This window comes from Rutidosis leptorrhynchoides, chromosome 10 (assembly GCF_046630445.1).
Source record: "Rutidosis leptorrhynchoides isolate AG116_Rl617_1_P2 chromosome 10, CSIRO_AGI_Rlap_v1, whole genome shotgun sequence".
Classification (NCBI taxonomy): Eukaryota; Viridiplantae; Streptophyta; class Magnoliopsida; order Asterales; family Asteraceae; genus Rutidosis; species Rutidosis leptorrhynchoides.
Genome location: NC_092342.1, coordinates 172,077,090 through 172,084,544, shown reverse-complemented (window position 1 = coordinate 172,084,544; position 7,455 = coordinate 172,077,090).

Genomic DNA, 7,455 nt, shown 5'->3' with positions numbered 1-7,455 from the left:
CCTAGCCAATGGTCATAACTGTTATTTTCCACAAGACCAAGGATGGGAAGTCGTCTTAGTAAAACCAGAATGCATGACTTATTTCTGGACTTATGAATTACGTGTCTCTATTTCCTTTGCTGAACAACTTGCGTATTAACTAGATTTATCTTCAAAACTGTCCTGTATCATAGTGTACTATATTTCATGTTATATGTAATATAGCGAAGTTGTAAGTTTGAAGAATATTTGTATGTGGTATATTATTATAATCAGTTTTTCATATGGAATTGTAGTAGTTGAATTGTATTTTAGCTAATAAGTATGAACTTAACGGGTAGGTAGTACCCAAATTTAAACTTATAAAACGCTAATATGAAGAAAAAGCTTTTATAAATGAGTTCATATTATACTAAAAAATACTATTGACTACTCTTAATATTCTGTATGATTAACTCGATTCAGTTGTCTATTTTGAAGGAAATGGCACCGACTACTCGACACACCATGAATATGAACGAAGAGGATTTTCGTATCTTTCTTGCTGCAAACATAGCCGCAGTACAGGCTGCGCTACATACCAACAATAACGCTGAATCTAGCAATGCAGCTAACGGCGCAAGAAATCATGTAGGATGCACCTACAAAGAATTCACTGCCTGCAAACCTTTAGAATTTGATGGAACCGAAGGACCAATTGGATTGAAACGGTGGACCGAGAAAGTCGAATCAGTGTTTGCCATAAGTAAGTGTACTGAAGAAGACAAAGTTAAGTACGCTACGCATACCTTTACAGGTACTGCGTTAACGTGGTGGAACATCTATCTTGAACAGGTAGGACAAAATGCTGCTTACGCACTACCGTGGTCGGCATTCAAGCAATTGATGAATGAGCAGTACCGTCCTAGAAATGAAGTCAATAAACTCAAGGCAGAACTTAGAGAGTTACGAACACAAGGGTTCGAAGTTACCACATATGAACGACGATTCACAAAGTTGTGCCTATTGTGCCCGGGAACATTCGAAGATGAAGAAGAGAAGATCGACGCGTTTGTAAAAGGGTTACCAGTACTGATTCAAGAAGACTGATTCAAGAAGATCTAAGTTCACACGAGCCCGCTTCTATACAGAAGGCAAGTCGAATGGCTCATAAACTCATAAATCATATTGAGGGAAGAATTAAAGAGCAGGCAGCCGAAGAAGCCAACACGAAACAACTCAAGAGGAAGTGGGAGGAAAACGGTGACAAGAGTCACTAGTACAACAACAATAACAATTACAACCACAATCGCAACAACTATCCCAACAACCGCAACAACAATCGCAACAATAACCGCAATCCTAACAATAACTACAACAAACATCCTAACAACAACAACAACTACAACAACCGTTTTAACAACAATAACAATCCTTACAACAACCTCAATAACAACAACGGCAACAAAAACCAAAAATAGCCATGTCATAGGTGTGAATAAAATCACCAGGGGTTTTGCACGACATTTTGCAATAGGTGTAAAAGAAATGGTCATAGCGCGACAAAGTGTGAGGTCTACGGACCAAAGTTTAACATAACTAAGGGAGCAAATAATGCCGGAACAAGTAATGCCGAAATGAATAGTGTCGGAGCAAGTAATACCAACGCTGTTTGTTATAAATGTGGAAAACCGGGCCACATTATTAGAAATTGCCCGAATCAGGGGAATACTAATGGGCAGGGCCATGGAAGAGTTTTCAATATTAATGCGGCAGAGGCATAGGAAGACCCGAAGCTTGTTACGGGTACGTTTCTTATTGACAATAAATCTGCTTACGTTTTATTTGATTTGGGTGCGGATAGAAGCTATATGAGTAGAGAATTTTGTGCTAAATTAAGTTGCCCATTGACACCTTTGGATAGTAAATTTTTACTCGAATTAGCAAATGGTAAATTAATTTCAGCAGATAATATATGTCGGAATCGAGAAATTAAACTGGTTAGCGAAACATTTAAGATTGACTGGATACCAGTAGAGTTAGGGAGTTTTGATGTGATAATCGGTATGGACTGGTTGAAAGAAGTGAGAGCAGATATCGTTTGTTACAAAAATGCAATTCGCATTATACGAGAAAAAGGAAAACCCTTAATGGTGTACGGAGAAAAGAGCAACGCAAAGTTAAATCTTATTAGTAACCTGAAGGCACAAAAACTAATAAGAAAAGGTTGCTATGTTGTGCTAGCACACGTCGAGAAAATCAATTCCGAAGAAAAGAACATCAATGATATTCCCGTCGCAAAAGAATTTCCCGATGTATTTCCGAAAGAATTACCGGGATTACCTCCACACCGATCCGTTAAATTTCAAATAGACCTTGTACCGGGAGCAGCACCAATAGCTCGTGCTCCATACAGACTCGCAAGTAGCGAAATGAAGGAACTTCAGAGCCAATTACAAGAACTATTAGAGCGTGGTTTCATTCGACCAAGCACATCACCGTGGGGAGCTCCTGTTTTGTTTGTCAAGAAGAAAGATGGAACATTCAGGTTGTGTATCGACTACCGAGAGTTGAACAAACTTACCATCAAGAACCGCTACCCACTACCGAGAATCGACGACTTATTTAATCAACTACAAGGCTCGTATGTTTATTCGAAGATCAATTTACGTTCTGGATATGATCAAATGCGGATGAAGGAGGATGATATTCCAAAGACTGCTTTTAGGAAGCGTTACGGTCATTACGAGTTTATGGTTATGCCATTTGGATTGACTAACGCACCAGCTGTGTTTATGGACCTCATGAACTGAGTGTGTGGGCCATATCTTGACAAGTCTGTCATTGTTTTCATCGATGACATACTTATTTACTCGAAGAATGATCAAGAGCACGAAGAACACTTGAGAAAAGTGCTAGAGTTGTTAAGGAAAAAAAACTGTACGCTAAGTTTTCAAAGTGTGCATTTTGGTTGAAAGAAGTTCAATTCCTCGGTCACATAGTGAACAAAGAAGGTATTCAGGTGGATCCAGCAAAGATTGAAACCGTTGAAAAGTGGGAAACCCCAAAAACTCCGAAACACATACGCCAGTTTTTAGGACTAGCTGGTTACTACAGAAGGTTCATCCAAGACGTTTCCAGAATAGCAAAACCCTTGACTGCATTAACGCATAAAGGGAAGAAATTTGAATGGAAGGATGAACAAGAGAAAGCGTTCCAGTTATTGAAGAAAAAGTTAACTACGGCACCTATATTGTCATTACCTGAAGGGAATGATGATTTTGTGATATATTGTGACGCCTCAAAGCAAGGTCTCGGTTGTGTATTAATGCAATGAACGAAAGTAATTGCTTGTGCGTCTAGATAATTGAAGATTCACGAACAAAACTATACGACGCATGATTTGGAATTAGGCGCGGTTGTTTTTGCATTAAAGACTTGGAGGTACTACTTATATGGGGTCAAAAGTATTATATATACCGACCACAAAAGTCTTCAACACATGTTTAATCAGAAACAACTGAATATGAGGCAGCGTAGGTGGATTGAATTGTTGAATGATTACGACTTTGAGATTCTTTACCACCCGGGAAAGGCAAATGTGGTAGCCGACGCCTTGAGCAGAAAGGACAGAGAACCCATTCGAGTAAAATCTATGAATATAATGATTCACAATAACCTTACTACTCAAATAAAGGAGGCGCAACAAGGAGTTTTAAAAGAAGGAAATTTAAAGGATGAAATACCCAAAGGATCGGAGAAGCATCTTAATATTCGGGAAGACGGAACCCGGTATAGGGCTGGAAGAATTTGGGTACCAAAATTTGGAGATATGAGAGAAATGGTACTTAGAGAAGCTCATAAAACCAGATACTCAATACATCCTGGAACGGGAAAGATGTACAAGGATCTCAAGAAACATTTTTGGTGGCCAGGTATGAAAGCCGATGTTGCTAAATACATAGGGGAATGTTTGACGTGTTCTAAGGTCAAAGCGGAGTATCAGAAACCATCAGGTCTACTTTAACAACCCAAAATCCCGGAATGGAAATGGAAAAACATTACCATGGATTTCATCACTAAATTGCCAAGGACTGCAAGTAGTTTTGATACTATTGATCATCTCACCAAATCAGCACACTTCCTGTCAATAAGAGAAGATGACAAGATGGAGAAGTTAGCACGACTGTATTTGTAGGAAGTCATCTCCAGACATGGAATACCAATCTCTATTATCTCTGATAGGGATGGCAGATTTATTTCAAGATTCTGGCAGACATTACAGCAAGCATTAGGAACTCGTCTAGACATGAGTACTGCCTATCATCCAAAAACAGATGGGCAGAGTGAAAGAACGATGCAAACGCTTGAATACATGCTACGAGCATGTGTTATTGATTTCGGAAACAGTTGGGATCGACATCTACCGTTAGCAGAATTTTCCTACAACAACAGCTACCATTCAAGCATTGAGATGGCGCCGTTTGAAGCACTTTATGGTAGAAAGTGCAGGTCTCTGATTTATTGGAGTGAAGTGGGGGATAGACAGATTACAGGTCCGGAGATAATACAAGAAACTACCGAGAAGATCATCCAAATTCAACAACGGTTGAAAACCGCCCAAAGTCGACAAAAGAGCTACGCCGACATTAAAAGAAAAGATATAGAATTTGAAATTGGAGAGATGGTCATGCTTAAAGTTGCACCTTGGAAAGGCGTTGTTCGATTTGGAAAATGAGGGAAATTAAATCCAAGGTATATTGGACCATTCAAGATTATTGATCGTATCGGACCAGTAGCTTACCGACTTGAGTTACCTCAACAACTCGCGGCTGTACATAACACTTTCCACGTCTCGAATTTGAAGAAATGTTTTGATAAAGAAGATCTCACTCTTCCGTTAGATGAAATCCAAATCAACGAAAAACTTCAATTCATCGAAGAACCCGTCAAAATAATGGATCGTGAGGTTAAAAGACTTAAGCAAAACAAGATACCAATTGTTAAGGTTCGATGGAATTCTCGTACAGGACCCAAGTTCACCTGGGAACGAGAAGATCAGATGAAGAAGAAATACCCACATTTATTTCCAGAAGATACGTTAACACCTCCAACTGCTTAAAATTTCGGGACGAAATTTATTTAACGGGTAGGTACTGTAGTGACCCGAACTTTTCCATGTTTATATATATGTTAAATGAAATTTTTATTTACTTGATTAAGTGTTTCCAACTTGTTAAGCAATCAAACTTGTTAAGACTTGATTAATTGAAATAGGTTTCATATAGACAATTGACCACCCAAGTTGACCGGTGATTCACGAATGTTAAAACTTGTAAAAAATATATGATGACATATATATGGATATATATATAGTTAACATGATATTATGATAAGTAAACATATCATTAAGTATATTAACAATGAACTACATATGTGAAAACAAGACTACTAACTTAATAATTTTGAAACGAGACATATATGTAACGATTATCGTTGTAACGACATTTAATGTATATATATCATATTAAGAGATATTCATACATCATAATATCATGATAATATAATAATTTAAAATCTCATTTGATATTATAAATATTGGGTTAACAACATTTAACAAGATCGTTAACCTAAAGGTTTCAAAACAACACTTACATGTAAGGACTAACGATGACTTAACGACTCAGTTAAAATGTATATACATGTAGTGTTTTAATATGTATTCATACACTTTTGAAAGACTTCAAGATACTTATCAAAATACTTCTACTTAACAAAAATTCTTACAATTACATCCTCGTTCAGTTTCATCAACAATTCTACTCGTATGCAACCGTATTCGTACTCGTACAATACACAGCTTTTAAATATATGTACTATTGGTATATACACTCCAATGATCAGCTCTTAGCATCCCATGTGAGTCACCTAACACATGTGGGAACCATCATTTGGCAACTAGCATGAAATATCTCATAAAATTACAAAAATATGAGTAATCATTCATGACTTATTTACATGAAAACAAAATTACATATCCTTTATATCTAATCCATACACCAACGACCAAAAACACCTACAAACACTTTCATTCTTCAATTTTCTTCATCTAATTGATCTCTCTCAAGTTCTATCTTCAAGTTCTAAGTGTTCTTCATAAATTCTACAAGTTCTAGTTTCATAAAATCAAGAATACTTCCAAGTTTACTAGCTTATTTCCAATCTTGTAGAGTGATCATCCAACCTCAAGAAATCTTTCTTATTTACAGTAAGATATCTTTCTAATACAAGGTAATACTCATATTCAAACTTTGATTCAATTTCTATAACTATAACAATCTTATTTCGAGTGGAAATCTTACTTGAACTTGTTTTCGTGTCATGATTCTACTTCAAGAACTTTCAAGCCATCTAAGATCCTTTGAAGCTAGATCCATTTGTGTCTTTTCCAGAAGGTTTATCCACAAAACATGAGGTAGTAATGATGTTCATAACTGTAGTGACCCGAACTGTTCCATGTTTATATATATATTAAATGAAATTGTTATTTACATGATTAAGTGTTTCCAACATGTTAAGCAATCAAACTTGTTAAGACTTGATTAATTGAAATAGGTTTCATATAGACAATTGACCACCCAAGTTGACCGGTGATTCACGAACGTTAAAACTTGTAAAAACTATACGATGACATATATATAGTTATATATATATAGTTAAAATGATTTTATTATAAGTATGTATCTCATTAGCTATTTTAACACTGAGTTATATACATAAAAATGAGACTATTAATTTAAGAAACTCGAAAACGATATATATATAACGATTATCGTTATAACAACGTCTTACTAGGTACATATGAATCATATTAAGATATTGATACACTTGGTTAATTGTGTTAAATGATAAGTAAATATATTATTAAGTGTATTAATAATGAAATACATATGTAAAAATAAGACTACTAACTTAATGATTTCGAAACGAGACATATATGTAACGATTATCGTTGTAACGACATTTAACTGTATATATATCATACTAAGATATATTATATATCATAATATCATGATAATATAACAATTTAACATCTCATTTGTTATAATAAACAATGGGTTAACAACATTCAACAAGATCGTTAACCTAAAGGTTTCAAAACAACATTTACATGTAATGACTAACGATGACTTAACGACTCAGTTAAAATGTATATACATGTAGTGTTTTAATATGTATTCATACACTTTTGAAAGACTTTAAGACAATTTTCAAAATACTTCTACTTAACAAAAATGCTTACAATTACATCCTCGTTCAGTTTCTTCAACAATTCTACTCGTATGCACCCGTATTCGTACTCGTACAATACACAGCTTTTAGATGTATGTACTATTGGTATATACACTCCAATGATCAGCTCTTAGCAGCCCATATGAGTCACCTAACACATGTGGGAACCATCATTTGGCAACTAGCATGAAATATCTCATAAAA